Raw genomic sequence first — 16,575 nt, 5'->3', positions numbered from 1 at the left:
CTCAGAGAGGCAGAGAAAGCACCCAGCTGACCTTCCTCCTGAGCCCATGTCCTCAGGCTCCTCCACCATCTCAAACAAAAAGTCCCTCCCTTCTACTTCCTGTGCACCGCTCTATCCGTCCTTATGACTCCCTCTCACTCTCCATGGTTTTTTTCTTGCCGATTTCCAGCCAACTAGTTGCTTGCTCCACATCTTGACCTATGATTGACTTTATTTAATCCTGTTTACACTATTCTAGCAGAAAGCTCTTGGATTAAGGGTGTGTCCTAGGGCTGAGCCACACTACAACTAGAAACAGGTTTTTCCAGTAAGTAATGCAATCTCGCGGTCCACAATGTGATCAAATAGCCTGCAACAGGAAGCCTGAGTCTGGCTCCACTGCAGCTCAAGGGTCTTGGCATCTTTACAGCTCAGTGAGGGCACCCCCACTTTGCTTACACTTAGCTAATGTCCTAAACTATGCAGCAAACCTCTTGACTTCTATCAGGGATGCGTGGACTACGTGCCCTCTCCTGGAGGGAGCTGCCCTTTGAGGCTCTCCTCCAGTGATGTGGGAGTTCCTTCTCCAGCAAGAAGATAAAAGACCTTCTGCCCAATATAAAGCACGGGGGAGGGGGGGGTCTAGTTATGTGCAAATACCTACACAAATACTAATTTTACAAACATTTTGTGACTGGCATGACATTAGTCTGTGGGTCTTTAAAGAGTGAAATAGCCTTATCCTAAAAAGCTTTCCAACTAGAAAGCATCAGCAGAAATTTATAAACACTTTAGCATGTTCCTTAACTGCAGAAGAACCCTGGTTTTACATGGCAACATTGTAAAACTGTACCTGACTACACAAAACAAGACTGCAAACCACGTACAATAAATGGACTCCTTCCGTCTCTCCTGGACGAGCAGACAGACTGCCTGACAAAGCACTGAAGACATTTCTAAAAGCCTTCTGAGCCCTCCACTTGAACACTATACAGCAGATGTCCAGGATACATACTGGCCCACATGACTTTTATCTATCCCAATAAACATTCACATGGTGGCACAGGGCAATAAACAAAAGCGCGCACAAATCTAAACGAAGTGAACCTCATCCAATACCAAGCTATACAGACCAACTGAAGAGTCAGTTCACTCTGAGGAACTATGAGGTATACCTGGAGCATTCACCCAGGTGCTTGTAAGTACTTGATACAGGTTCTATTCCCACATGAAGATGAGCACATAAAATTTAGAGGACCACCATAGGGCATGCTCTTGGATACACACACACACACACACACACACACACACACACACACACACACACACACACCGCAAACATATAACCCCCAAAACCTAGAGAAGAAAATAAGGGAAAGAACACAATGTCAGGTCCATTAAGTTGGTGAATATTCTAAGAAATTAAAATAAAACACTTGTTTATCCGAAAAAAGTAAAAGGTTGCAAACTCATACACAATTTTAACAAAAATTTTAGATGCACTAAGAACGTGAAAATTCAAAAATGTATAGATCACTTAACCAGACATGGTGGCACACAACTTTAAGCCTCAGTACGTACAAGACTGAAACAGGAGGATTGCCACCAAAAGTTGAAGCCAGCCTGGTCTACATAGTAAGACACATGCGTGCGTGCGTGCGTGCGCGCGTGCGCGAGAGTGAGAGTGAGAGTGAGATCACTTAGCAATGTCTTAGTCCTCTCTCATCTAAATCTGAATCCTAACTGTAAAATAAAACTAAAGTTGATCATATAAAAATCTGGTATTTGCTCTACTATCTAAGCAGGACCATAGAAGAGCAGCCTGGCTAAGCTGCCCAAGAGTCCACAAGCTGCCCATACACACCTATCTCAGAGCCGGGACAGTGCAAAAAAAACGATTAACTGCCGAATCCCATACCGAGAAAGTTTCCTCTCCGACGGCGTTTTAGAGCAGCCATTTTAACATGTGGCTTTTGATGAGAGGACTTCAGGAATTTTATATGAACATATACTTGGGGCCACAGAAAAAAATCTCTTCTAGGTGGGGGCTGAAACTGGAAAGAGTTTTAGGAGCCCTGCCAGGATCTTTCCCTTCACAATACAAGCCAGAGCAGCATGCAACAGCAACCCTTGCTCTGTATTCAACCAACTCAAAAGCAAGCCCTGGCACCCGGAGTCCCCACCGGTCTCACTGCCGCCTACCCGCCTCACCTCAGCCCACTGGCTTCCGCCCCGCTTCCCTCCGTACCATCTCAGGGTCACCTGCCACCTCTGCCCCCTACAATGCCACTGGCATTTCATTCTACCCTTTTGTGTAATTTTTATATCTACCATCAGAGCTTGCAGCTACACCGAGCTGGTGCCAGCTTTCCCTTGCCCAGTGCTCTGGTTACACAGCTCTTTGTGTCAAATGGTAGGTCGCCACTCAGTGTTATGCCTCCACTGTCTTATTTCCAGAGTGCCAACAGTAAAACAGAGAGACCACCACCCAACGTGGGAAAACAAAAGACAGGCGCAGCACCCTGCAACCTCGAAGGTTTCCGTGAGCTTTCTCCTTACCCCAAGGACTTTGTCATGAGCTCTCTCCTCACCCACCCAGAAGACTCCGGCAGACTAGAAAGTTCTGCTCACTTAACAGAGACACAGTCTTGTGTGTAGTGAGACTGTGGAGGGCTACGGCAGGGATCAGCCCGACTCCGTGGTTCTCAACCTTGGCTGAACTTGGAATCAAGCAGAAGGCTTTTAAAGACCCCAGATGCTCAAGCCTGCCTCTCAGAGATTCCAAGCTCAATGACTGGCATGTGATTCGTTTCCCAGGTGATTTCAATGTGAAGCCAGGCCCAACAGGCTCCAGCTGCAGCTCAAAGGGCAGGGGAGAGCTAGAGAAGCCTTATCCGAAAGGAAAGCCAGCCCTAGGACACAGTGGTCCTCCTCACAGGACAAGTCCACAGCTCTGAAGAACAGAAGGGCCGTATGGCCAGCAGCTCTCCAAACCTTTAAGTCCAGTTCAGGCGTGTGAGGCAGTGTCTCCTCTGGAGGACAAGTCAGCAGAGGACAGGAATCCACTTTGCTACTCTGTGATCAGAGAGCTCTGGCTATAACCATCTGGAGAGGCAACACATAATGGAACCTCCCTGGGCCCAAGAACATGAATGATCCTAAGTCAGGAACCTACAATTAAGCCCTACAACCACAGCAGGGTGTGGTGGTATTGCGTTCCCCAAAATATTGTGTACCCTAATAAACTTATCTGGGTCAGAGACAGAACAGCCACTACGTACAAAGGCTAGAAAATGGTGGTACACATGCCTTTAATCCTAGCATTCCAGAGGTAAAAATCCCTCTGGATCTCTGTGAGTTCACGGCCACACTGGAAATGGCCAAGCACGGTGACTCACGCCTTTAATCCCAGGGAGTGGTGGTCGAAAGCAGAAAGGTATATAAGGCTTGAGGACCAGAAACTAGAGGCATTTGGCTGGTTAAGCTTTTAGGCTTTCGAGCAGCACAGTTCAGCTGAGATTCATTCTGGATGAGGACTCAGAGGCTTCCAGTCTGAGGAAACAGGATCAGCTGAGGAACTGGTGAGGTGAGGTAGCTGTGGCTTGTTCTGCATCTGATCTTCCAGCATTTACCCCAGTACCTGGCTCAGGTTTGATTTTATTAATAAGACCTGTTAAGATTCGTGCTACAGCAGGAGAGACCGCTAGCGGAGGCAGCTGTGGGCGTGAGAAGGTCTGACATCGCCACACCAAAGGCAGAGGCTTGACAGAGGCAGCGAAGTGTCCAGGGAAAGGGAGCGTTATCCTCCTTCAGGGGGGGCAGAACTTATAACTGAGAACAGCTGGGGTGCTGGGGACAGTCCTGTGCCTGAGGTGATGAGTAGGTCAACCTCTGAAGGCACCTCCCTGCTGAGAGACTCCAGGGGCATGCTGACACACAGCTGCATCTCTCCAGCAGGGTTATTAGGGCTAAGGATGCTTTGACTTTCATGACCTACCCAGGCAGGTCTGTGGGCAGACCCTGACGCCATGCTGGTCTCTCCCACCCCCTGTACCTTTGGGAGACACCTCACAGCCACAGGGGGTAGGAACTGGGGGGTTTCCTGACCCTGAGAGAATCTGCCCACCCCGCAAAGCCAGGGGTGACTAGCAGAGGCCCCTCACAGGAGAGAAGGAACGCTTCGAGAGAAGACGGTGCTGGCGGAGGTCACACACCCGGTACAGGCTCGCACCAGCGTGATTCAGAAATGTCCTCACCGGGGCCTCTTCCCCACTACAAAGCTCCAGTTCCCAACACTGCTGTCCGCCCCACGCTAACCCTTCCCCCGTTACACAGTACTTTTACTGTGCTGATTTTCTTACGCAAGCCTCGCTGTTAGACTTTTTGCTCTTCTTGGTGTATTTATCTAAATTTGTTTCTGCATTTTTGCACTATCAGGGCATCTTATTCTCTCACCCGGTGTCTTTACAACTTTGCAGCGTTCTCCTCTGCTCTCCTTCCCAACAACCTGACCCCCACCCTCTTTCTCTATTCCACTTCTTTTCTACTCAGAGTCCTCAGATCTGAGTTCCTGGATAGTTTTTACCTTCTTAGTCCCAGAGTGAGGACCTTACTTTTTTCAAATTAATAAAAGCAGAGATACAATTCCAATAGATTCAAGTGGAATGCAGATGATCATTAGTATTCTGAAAAGTTAATTTTAAAAAACTGGAAAATCTAGAAAAAATACACACACATACACACACACACACACACACACACACACACACAAACCCACACATATGTATATAGCCTACCAAAAAATAAATCAAGATCATATCAACAAGTTAAAGAGATCCATAAGAAACAATGATCCTGGAATAGTAATAAGTCTCCCAGTAAAGACAGTCCAGGATCGGATGGACTCACTTCTGAATTCTACCTGAAAGACCCCCGCTCCATTATGAGGACATGGGGCTTTGGGCCAATGAAATGCTCCCCCCCCCCCAATAACTTAGCCTAAGAAACGCCATTCTAAAGGAATCAGAAAAACAGGAGTTCACAGCCGTAGCCAGCCACCCGGCCTTGACAGAGATAGCTATGGCCAGCCTTGAGAGAGATAACTGTGGTCAGCGGCCTTGGGAGAAAGACAGTTGAGTCAAATCAGGATATTTTATGGCTGGCCCCCTGGCCTTGAGGAATAAGCAGCTGGCCTGGACAAGGCCAAATCAGCCACACACATACGACCCCAAGTTCACCCTGGCCTTCTTTGAAACAACCAATAGGGACCCTGTAACTATGCTTCTCGCTTCTGTAACCGCGCCTCTGCCCCTGGGATCCCATAAAAAGTCCCCCTTGCCCTAGGAAAGCGCGCAAGTCCTCCAAGAGACTTCGCCCCAGGTACCTGGTCTAAATAAACCCTCTTGCTTTTGCATCTGATCTGTGGTTTCGGTGTGTTCCTTGGGTTTGGGGTCTCTCCCGGAGGAAGATCTCTGCCAGGGGTCTTTCATACCGAACTTTTAATAAACCAAGAGCTAACTGTGATGATCTTCAAACTGTTCCATAGTGTAGGAAGGGAAGGAACACTACCAAGCTGGTGCTATGAAGCCACCACTATTCTGCTATCAAAAGCAGATAAGGGGACACACACACACACACACACACACACACACACACACACACACACACCACACACCACACCACACCACACCACACCAACAACAAAACGCACTATACACTAATAATCTAGATGAACAATGACACACAAAAATTCAGTGAAGTACCAGGAAACGAATTTCAAGAAAACAGTAAGATCACATATACCACGACCAGGGTGGCTTCATTCTGGGGATGCAGATATCAACATACATAAATCAGTGAAGAACAACACTGGACCACGTCCTCCCTGGAAAGGACAATGCTCTGCCCTGACTAGAGTACATACTTATGCTGGTTATGACTTTGCCTTGCCTGCACATAATGCTTCTGCCAAAACCACCATCGGCACTTACAGAATGCCTATCCACTGCCATGGTACTCCACACAGTATATTACTTCAGACCCGGGAACTCACTTCACAACCAGAGAAACGTGAGCGTGGGCCCACGATCCTGGAATCCACTGGTCTGACCGTGTTCCCCTCCATCCTGAAGCAGCTGGCCTGACAGCGCCAATCAGGTAGCAGCAGCTACAGCTAACTAGTTGTTGGCACAGTTGTCAAAAGCATACTTTGGAGAAAAGATAGAGCTTTTAACAGAAGATTTTAGGGGAGACGGGACATCCACTTCTGAAAGAATGAAATCCACCCCTATCCCTAACTCCATGCAGAAAAATCAATTCAAAACTGATAAATGACTTCCATGTATGACTTGGACAAAAGCACAGGGAACGCACTTCAGGACACAGGAATAGGAGAGTGCTTTCTGAAAGAAGTTAGTACAGAAAACGAGCCAAAGTCTGCCCAGTGGACTCTAAAAGATTTCTACACAGTGAAGGAGACAATCACCAAACCGGCTTCTGCGTAAGTTTTCTGTTCCTGACCAAAAAAAAAAAAAAAAAAAAAGAAAAAAGAAAAAAGAAAGGAAATTTTATGTTCCTTAACATTCTTCTTCTTAACCTCAACTGGCAAGTCCACCCTGACAAGCCTTCTACCTTCTAGATCAACACAGCCACGCCATCCCACGCTCTCTAGGCAGACGCAGGGTGCAAACCCCACAGTGCTGGGAGCTCCAGGACAAACCTCCAGTCCTCAGCCCGGGACCCATGGTCTGGAACAAGCTGCCCCCAGCTCAACTTCTTCAACAGAAATTCAGCAAGAAAGCATTACAAAATTTCCTTCATAAAAACAAGAGGCAAGGAGATCTTAAACTGTATTCATTTTTATTTATTTTAAAATTTATTTTATGTGCATTGGTGTGAAGGTGTGAGATCTCTGGGAACTGGAGTTACAGACAGTTGTGAGCTGCCATACGGGTACTGGGAATTGAACCTGGGTCCCCTGTAAGAGTAGCTAGTGCTCTTAACCACTGAGCCATCTCTCCAGCCTCTTTAGCTATATTTAAAATAACAAAAATACTTACGTTAGGCTAATTCATTGAGTTCTTCTAATAAGGTTCTATTTTAGAATGTTCAGATTTCTTGATATTTCAGTTGAGCTATATCTTCAGATAACACATTCTTTGTTATTGTTGTTGTTTTTGAGACAAGGTTTCTCTCCTGGCTGTCCTGAACTAGCTCTGTAGAACAGGCTGGCCTCGAACTCATAGGAATCTGCCTGCCTCTGCCTCCCGAGGGCTGAGATTAAAGGTGTGTGCCACCACTGCCCAGCAGATAACACATTCTCAACACAAACTATGCTCCTGCATCTAATTTTTCTGAGTTAGTTTCAGAACATATAGTTACACCAAGTTCTGTCCTACGGCCCCGGGGTTTTAGGCTAAGTCTTTAAGGATAACTATATTAATATAATCTACTAAAGCAGTGGGCCAGTTACTTAAAGGCACACAATACCTGGCCAGAAGGAAAATGTATACATTCCAGAGGTACAAGATAAGAAAGTTGTCCGTATATTTTCATCATTTACCTATCATATCTGCATACTTATCTACCATAAGGTTAAGAAAGTCCAACTGCTGGGGAGAGCTGGGAAGAGAGTCAGGTGTCCACCTCAGCAGAGTGGAGCTCATCAGGAAGGACCACTCTAGGGTGCCTGGGAAAACTGCCTGTCGCCCAGAGGGACAGGGCAGCCCTGGGTGCTGATGACCACTGTAGCCATTATGTGAAATCCACACCAGGGCCCAAGTGTTGGGACATTTCAGAGACACAGAACAGCCCGGGATTGCCTTGAATCAGTACTTTAGCGACTGCGCTCTCAGCACTGAGACACACTGATGTGTTCTTCAACTTGGTCCACTCAATTCTAAACCTCACATTTTTAAGACTGGGAAAACATGTAAACAACCAATGGAGGAAAAAGTCAGTAGACAGCCTGGCTATCCTAACAGACTTGCAAAACCACACAGACCCGGACACACGTAAGAGCAAAGCGTTGGTAAACACTGGTGTGAAATGTGGAAGACTTACCACCCAGTGCCGGGTCACAGAAGCTCAGACTGCTTTGACCAGCTGATGGACTGGCCAGGTCAGGACCAGCCACACCCCTGTAATCAATGTCATCTCCTCCACACACTCCGTGTACAGTCTAGACACTCCAGAGTTACAGGAAAGCTCTCTTAACATCGCTTTAGATCATTAGACCATCTATCTACAGGATGCCTCTCTGCAAACCACAGTGCGCCACTTCGCCCGGGTAGCCTGCTTGCGATGCAGAAAACGCAAGACTTCATAGTGCTTCCGCCCCTCAAACAACCAATGTCACAATACCATGAGAGAAGGCAGGGTTGGCCTGCCGTCATGTGCTACTCAATTCTGCAGAAAACAGTCCCACCAGACCCCGGCACTTCATGATTCACTTCATCGTTACCAGGAAAACAAATGCAGACAAACAAGAAGCAAGCTGGTATCCGGCGGTGTTTAAAAGCCAAGGCCCGCTTCCTTGCCAGGCCTCTCTATCCCTTCCATCCACCCCTATCTACTGCTCCATCTTGGTCCTCAGTCTACCAATCACGGCTGTCTAGAGGGTCACTGGTAACAACCAGCTACATTTTACTGCTTAATACACCAGGAAAGCATGGAATGCAGTTTAGAAAATATTCCATCATTAAAGCTAAAATTTTAAATTCTGGTTAACATTTAACCGCATAGAAAAACTTGCTGTGCATTGAAGCAAAGGGAATCTACAAACATACAACCCTGCCACCTTGTGGAACACAGTGAAAATTACAACCTCTGAGCTCATTTTTTTTTTTTTTTTAATATACTAAAAAACATTAAGCAAGATAACATTTATTTTAAAACATTAAGTACTGGTGTTGAGGTTCACCAACATTCACATTCATTAAATCTGCTGTTATTAATGTTTTGTTTAATGGAATAATTTGGGGTCAAACTAAAATTTCTTTAAACAAAGCAGAAACTTGGTGTCTCATCCTCTCGGACAGTTAAAAGAGCCACCACAATATCACCATCCACCAGGCAGCAGCACTGGACCAATGTTAAACTTTGAAGGAGAATTCCGAGAGGATCTTTACTATTTCACAATTAGATTGTAGTTAGCCCAAACTCCCCCCCAAAAAATCTATTCATTATTTCTTGATTCAAATTGCCATAAAAGCATTGGATCTAAAATAATGAATAAAAATACAGAACCTCTGACATTTTCAGAGTACCAGTTACTATAATGAGTTCTTTAGAAAACATTAGACCATAGAGCCTCCTTTGACAATGCTGAGGTTAGCGGTGGATCCTCTGAGAACACGAGCTACCAGTTACAGAAACGTACGAGGCTGACGTGACATCAAACCACTTAACTGTAGATCAGGTAGCCGAATGCGGCTCAGTATGATCCTGCGAGCTTCCTGTCTCTGTCTCAGGTCCGTCCCCGGTCCCTTTAACACCTGCATGTCAGCCTTACAGCCTAATAGCGCCCTTTCTGTTGATCATTTCCAAGTGTTTCTCTTCGCTGTTTCCTTCTTTACCACAAAATTGGTCAGAGAGAAGCAAAGAGAGATCATTACATTTTTCTGCTCTACAGTACCATTGAAAGAAGCTCCTTAACAAACACTGGCCACCTGCTTGTCTCACGCCTGGAGAAAGTTCCTCTCTCCCTGGGACTCAGCATTTCTTCCCGTGAACCAGCATTTCTCAACCTGCTTTCTGGTCCAGGCACGCATCACCAATGGCATATCTTATGTCTCTTCCCCTCTCTCCCCCATGCATACACGCAACAAACATCTAAACATCTAGAACTATGAGGAGCCATAGTTACCCGCTAAACTTTAGCTAAGCAGGGAGCCAAGGATGACTTTGTAACTGTTTAAGTATTTCAGAACAAGTACGCACAGTTTGATCCACCCTGAAGGAGAGGCCAGAAATTCTGCTTTGAGCCTTTTTGTCTACTTCTACCATTCCAACTCATTTTCCAAACACGTTAACTGTGTGACTTTGTGAAGTTTGTGTTAACAGCCCAAAGCCTGCAACTCCAGGGGGATTGCCTTCAAACAGAAAAAAGCACAGGACAGCATCTTATCAGGGATTGTGGTTATGCAAATGACTTCTCTGGCATTCCTTTTCTTTAAATTAAGATGCCCAGATAATCTACCAAATGACCATATGAGAACTCTGGGTATCAGTAATAACTGTGAATTCCATAAGCAAACACACCTGTGTATAAAGCTGACGAACTTTCAAGAAACAGCCATGTAAAGGCTGATCTGCTCTGAGTACCACTGTGCCCATCAACTGGAGCATCAGGTCTGAAGCTCCAGTTACCCTCCAAAGCTTCCAGCTCGCCCTTCCAAATTTCTTGATTAAAAATCAGACAAAAACCAGCTTTCCTTAAGTTTCTCCATCCCTGCAACATGATATACATTCTGCTGGAACAGTATTTTACTCAGTTGTACTCTGAGATTTAAAACACCCAAAGAAGAAAAGATTTCAGTTTAAAACATAGATATGTGTACATAATCCACTATACCACATACCTTGAATGTACTGGTATAAATTGACATGAATTATATGTATTATAACCACAAATATCTGATATATACATACAATTTTTTATCCTTCATACAATGTCTTGGGTAGATATTTGCTAGAGACTTTTAGAATTTCTTTCTTTTTTTTTTTTTTTTTTTTTGGTTTTTTGAGACAGGGTTTCTCTGTGTAGCTTTGTGCCTTTCCTGGAACTCACTTGGTAGCCCAGGCTGGCCTCGAACTCACAGAGATCCGTCTGCCTCTGCCTCCCAAGTGCTGGGATTAAAGGTGTGTGCCAACACTGCCTGGCTAGAATTTCTTACATATTCTAAAGGTCCCATTAAGTAAATTCTCATTAAGTCTTTAATGAAAATGTTACTTTAGAAATTTTATTCTAATTGAGTCACTGAATATTTATTGAATATACTTTGTATATACTATAAAACACAAAATGTGAAAGAAACTTAGACTAGGAACTTGTCTAAGAAGCCTCCATAAGTAAGTTTCTTGACTTGAATGTTTCCACTTCCAAAATCAGGATAAAAATATGTGCCCTCTCTAGCTCATGGGTTATGAACGGTCCAAACGAGAGAAAAAGAACTGGTAAAATATTACGTTACTTCAAATGTCAATGATCAGAAGTCACACTATAAAACGGGTGCAGACGCTAGTTAGAATGAGCTTCATGCCACTCACAGTGCCATGTGTCATATGTATTTGTGACTCATAAGCTCTACTGGGTATACCAAAAGTGTCCTTTAAAACGACCACAGGACCAGTGAAAGGCCTCAGCGGGTGAAGGCACTTCCACCAAACGTCACAACTTGAACCCAAGCCCCCAAGCCAGCATGGGGGAAAGAGAGAACTGACTCCTTTAACTTATCCTCTGACCTCCAAACGTGAGCTCCGCCCACCCTGCACAGTAAGTACGCAATACAAGTTCTCACAACAGTTTTTTAATATCTTAAATCCTAGTTGTATGCTAAGAATGACAAGGAAAATCTAAATTAAGAAAACCATCTTTTCATCTGTCTCTACGATGTTACTACGCAGACATTTTTGCATTGGCAACTTCATAGCTGATTCATAGATATGATGTAATATGTATCTTTACTCAAACAGATGCTTTTTTGTTGCTGTTGGTAAGACAAGGTATCATAGTCCAGGTTGGCCTTGAACTCGATATATAGCTGAAGATGATCTTAAACCCCAATCCTCCTGCCTCAACTTCCTGACTGCTGGGATGGCAGCCACCATGCCTATCCTGATGAATTCTTAGTCTGAAGAATTACGATAAAAACTACTTTGGAGTGTTTTAAACTCATCCAGAAGTATAGAATTAGACAAGTACATCTGTCAACATTCAAATGTGTTAAAGTGATAGAGACAGTACACTGTTATTACCAGTCCTTGCTATCTTCGGGATACTGGTTCTAGGACACCCCACTCTCTAGCAGATGCCAAAACCACGAAACACTCTAGCCCCTTATATAAGACAGTGAAGCACACGTATACACTCTGGGTATAACCTTCCATACACTTTAAGCCAACTCTAGATTACGTAGCCACCTAACACACTGAAAATGATATGTGAATAGTTGTGAGACTCTACTCTTTAGGGAACAGTGATGAGAAAAAAATCTGCGCCCTGCAGGACAGACATTAACTGCTTCCTTCTGAGACATTTCTGATGGGAGAGTTGTTGGAGCCAAAAACACTGTCCTTATGAAAAGCTACATGTTGTGTATATAAGTCTCAAGTTGGTAACGAAACCAGCGACCTCTCAAAGCATTCACAAAAACCTTGAGCATTTCCAAATAACAAGCCTGTTGAAGCGCCTGTTTCTAAACATAGTAAGAATAGCTAACATCAGGCTGGGGTGGTGGCTCAGTGGTTAAGAGGACTGGCTGCTCTTCCAGAGAACTTGGGTTCAATTCCCAGCACCTACATGGCAGCTCACAACTGTCTGTAACTCTGGTTCCAGGGGATCTGACACCCTCACACAGACCCAAATGTGCACAAAACACAAATGCATATCAAAATTTAAAAAATAATAAATTATATATAAAAAAGAATGGCTGACATCATTATTATCCAAATATGGATGTTAAGCTAATATGTTCTGACAAAAAGGCTCAGTATAAACCTCTTATGTAAATACTCGTGTAAGAAATCCTCAAAAAATGTTAATGAAAGAAAAGAAATCTCTAAATCAGTTAGTGTTAACTCAGAATGGTTTCAACTGGGATATCAAGTTTCAGAGCTCATCGTGCCATTCAACTCAATTTCTCTTCCTCTTTTCCAAAGATAAAATGTCACAGCAGTGTGGTGGTAACACCTTTAGTCAAAGCACTAGGGGATGTGGAAGTGAGTGGACCTCTGAGTCTGAGGTCAGTCTGGTCTACATGAGGAGAGCTACACAGTGAGAGGCCCTGTCTTTAACAAACAAGAAGGAAGGGAGGTGGGAAGGGAAGGGAGGGGGGGACGAAAGGGTCCTCACTACACAGCACTGGCCATGTGGGGACTCGAACCATCCTCAATTCCTCCACCCCTCCGCCTCGGCTCCCAAGGTGTTGGAATCACTCCCTGGTGTGTGTGTAACCATTATGCTAGGGTTGAAAAAAGCATCTCACACAATTCATCTGTCAACTGAAGCAAAAGACTCCTCCTGTCACGATCGCCACACGGCCCTCCAAGTCACTTAAAAGTAGCTCTCGAGGTTTTTAACTAGGAAAAAAAAAATCAAACAAAATGGCTGAACCAGCCTTAATGCCAGCCTCCAAGATGGGCAGAAGCCAACTGTCTTTCCAGGTACGAGCCGGTGTGGGGGAGGGGGAGCCAAGTCCTCCCTCGTCAGAGCCCCAGTTAGTACTCACGGCCTCAGAGCGCGTTTATCGCTAGATCAAGGTCCAGGTTTCATGGGTGGACACAATGGTGGCCGTCCTCCAAGCCTGCCTCTCCCTCACTCCCCCCACCCAGGCCCAACTGACACTCCTGGGGGACCAACAAGTGCTTCAGATAAAGGTTCTCACGTTCCATCTGTCCCTCAAGGCAGTTTCTACTTAAAGGGGAAGCGACCTAATTTATTTACGATGGCACATTGCTACAGAAAGAAAAAAATGCCATTAACACAGGATGCAGTGATTTGGCGTATTTCAAGGGTTTAAAGGGGGCACAGGAGACCCACACAGGGTGACAGTGTACCTACACGTACAATACACACACACACACACCTACACAAAATTAAAATATAAAAGTAAAATAGAGCACATGATCTCTTTTTTAGATATAAAAACAATATAAAAATGTTGGTTTATTATGTTAGTTTTAGTTATTAAACTATTACATTTTCCATTGGCTATCTTTTTAAAATTAAAGATGGTCTTTGAGTGTAAGACTTCTATTATTTGCTTTTGTGTGTGCGTTTCCTTTAGTTATAACATTATTCTGAAGTTAATAACTGTTATCATCTCTGTTGACCATATCTGCCTCACCCAAGACCACAGTTCCGTGGGGACTTCCCTGGGCTTTGAAACACTTTTGTACAGCTAGAGGGAAATCTGCAATAAACAAAAGGACTGGGAACGGGAGAGATGGGGTAACGGGGGAGGAGGGAGGAGAGGAGGGGAGGAGGGAGGGGAGGAGGGAAGGGGGAGGAGGAGGAGAGGAGGGAAAAGGACCCAGTACCCCAAATTAGCAGCTGACTGGCAACTGCCACCCAAGCACAGTTCATACAATCATTGAAAATTAATATTCTATCCAAACTTCAGGGCAAACAGATTCCGAGTTTCCCACACTCACCTGCACTGAGATACCACAGGAAAGCAGGCATTAACGTCTATCCACTTCCCACCTTAGCAATTACAGAAGGCAACCTGGAAGGTCACGTGGGCAACTTATTTCCAAGAACCCAAGGCCCAAAACTACCTCACAATTATTAGAAAACAGGGGCATCAGTTCTACACCAGTGGGCCAAATGGAAACTTGTAACAGAATGTGTAGTAACTACTAAAGTTGACTTTCTTTTGTTGATTTTCATCGAAAAATTGTCAGTTTACAAAAATAATGATCATGTGCTCTATGTTTTCTTTTATATTTTAATTGTGTGTATTGCGATATGTGTGTGCACTGCATGCACAGGTACACTCACCCTGTGTGTGTCACGGGGAGAGCAGACATCAACACGACCCGTCTTCCCACCACTCTCCATCTTCATTTTTGGAGACAGGGCCCTGAGCCTGGAGCTCACTGTTTGGATCTGGCTGTCTCCACCCTCCCTTCCCGGGTACCCAGGTTACAGACGGGCACTGCCTCCTCAGCTTTCAAGCAGAGGCAGGGAAGCTGGACGCGGGTTCTGGTGTCTATTAGCAAGCTCTCCTTGCCACATACTCTATCACTACAAAAGGAAAAGGGATCAAGAGTACCAGCAACTGCACAACCTGACACATCAATTAGGAATAAATGCCTGAGCTGGGTACTACACACCTACAGTCCCAACACTTGGAAGGGTGAGGCAGAAGGATCATAATAGGCCAGCCTAGACTACATACAGTGACACCCACTAAAGGAAACACTCACAAAGCAAATAGAAGTTCTATGCTCAAATAGAATCTTTAATTTTAAAAAACATAGCCAACGGAAACTGCAATAATTTAATATTTAATAATCACAAAAATCAATACCTTAATATTTTCTTAAATATATCTTACTAAGAAATTAATCCTTATCAACTGATCAATGTAAAAAAAGGTTAAGATTATATGTAACTTCTCAGATGGAGCATAAAAATATCATCTCTGAAAAATATAAGAATCCTTTGTTTATTCTTGAAATACCAGACAGCCCTCATGTATAATAATGGCTTCTGTGTGTCTCTGGGCAGGAAACTCGTAACTCTGCCTGCAACACGTGCCCTGCCGTGCTGACTGTTTCAGTCAGCAATTCAGGCTCATCTTGGGACCACAAGTGAAGTTCCCGGATGAAGGGAGCTTTTCAGGAGCTGAGACCAGCTGAGTCTCCCTGCCAGAAGTTCCTGCCGTTCCAAACACCATTCCCAGAGCCGACTCTCCATCAGCCAAGGTGAGAGCTGTTATTCATCCCAACAGGCCTACACTGTAGCTACTCCACAGGCAACGTGGGTGCGATTCTGTTTTCACTCTGCGTCCCTGTGCCTAACAGCTCGGTCCTTGGAAGTCCAAGGTTTTGAAGAGAAAAAGGAGGCCATGGAGAACACAAGAAGTATCCATCCTATTTTCAAAACAAAGTGTTTACGTAAATGGTAAAATCATTTCACCAGGCATTGAACATGCCGGGACAGAACCTAAAACACAAGCCGTTTCTACAGTTCAAACAACCAAAGCACATCACTCTCTTGCAGATGCCAGGAGATGCTGCAGTCTTACGTTTCAAGATATTAAAGTTCACTTCCTTTTCAGATGTTTTCTGCAGGAATAACAGGCGTATAGAACGTAAGCACTACTGACCTTGTTTCAAACATCAAAGCACTTAAAACATGAGGTATTTATTTTGTATTTTGTAGGCAGAGAAAAAAAAATGAGTCACAGGAAGACTAGTATGATAAAATTCTAAGGCACAAAGGAATAATTTTTGAGCCAGGCTTGAAACCCGGTAGCCTGATGGGTTACTGAACTTTTTTCTTGCATTTTTAGTGTATACCAATTCTTTATATGATGACAATAAGCTAGTCTGGGCACTCAGGAGGTAGAGAAGGAAAGGGGAGAATGTGCGAGTTTGAAGCCAGCCTAGGGTATACAGTGAGACCTTGAAGACGGGGGAGGGGAAAGAGAGGAGAGGGGTGAGGCAGGGGGGAGAGGGAGAGAGGAGAAGGAGAGGAGACGTGGAGAGGAAGGAGGAGGGAAAAGGAGAAGCGACAGAAGGAAGAGGAGAGGGAGGAGGGGAAGGGAGGAAGGCGAAGAGGCGGAGGGAGACAACCCACCAGAATCAGAGGAACTGCCAGTGACTAGGAAGGAAATCTGTATCTTGAATAGCAACTCCCAACCACGC

General features: G+C 44.7%; 1 protein-coding gene across 3 annotated transcripts in view; it reads right to left on the bottom strand.

Annotated features, from left to right (window-relative positions):
- Positions 1-16,575, bottom strand: part of Tsc22d1 (TSC22 domain family member 1) — a 107,375-nt gene that overhangs the window by 17,637 nt on the left and 73,163 nt on the right. The window contains exon 1 of one of the 3 annotated variants that reach the window (XM_016002381.3): positions 13,428-13,518. The exons of the other annotated variants lie outside the window; for them this stretch is intronic. The gene's annotated coding sequence lies outside the window, so the exon portion shown is untranslated. Of the gene's footprint in view, positions 1-13,427; positions 13,519-16,575 lie in introns of those variants that run through there. 3 annotated transcript variants of the gene reach the window in all.

Source organism: Peromyscus maniculatus, chromosome 9 (genome assembly GCF_049852395.1).
Source record: "Peromyscus maniculatus bairdii isolate BWxNUB_F1_BW_parent chromosome 9, HU_Pman_BW_mat_3.1, whole genome shotgun sequence".
Classification (NCBI taxonomy): Eukaryota; Metazoa; Chordata; class Mammalia; order Rodentia; family Cricetidae; genus Peromyscus; species Peromyscus maniculatus.
This window is presented reverse-complemented; position numbering and strand designations above follow the sequence as displayed.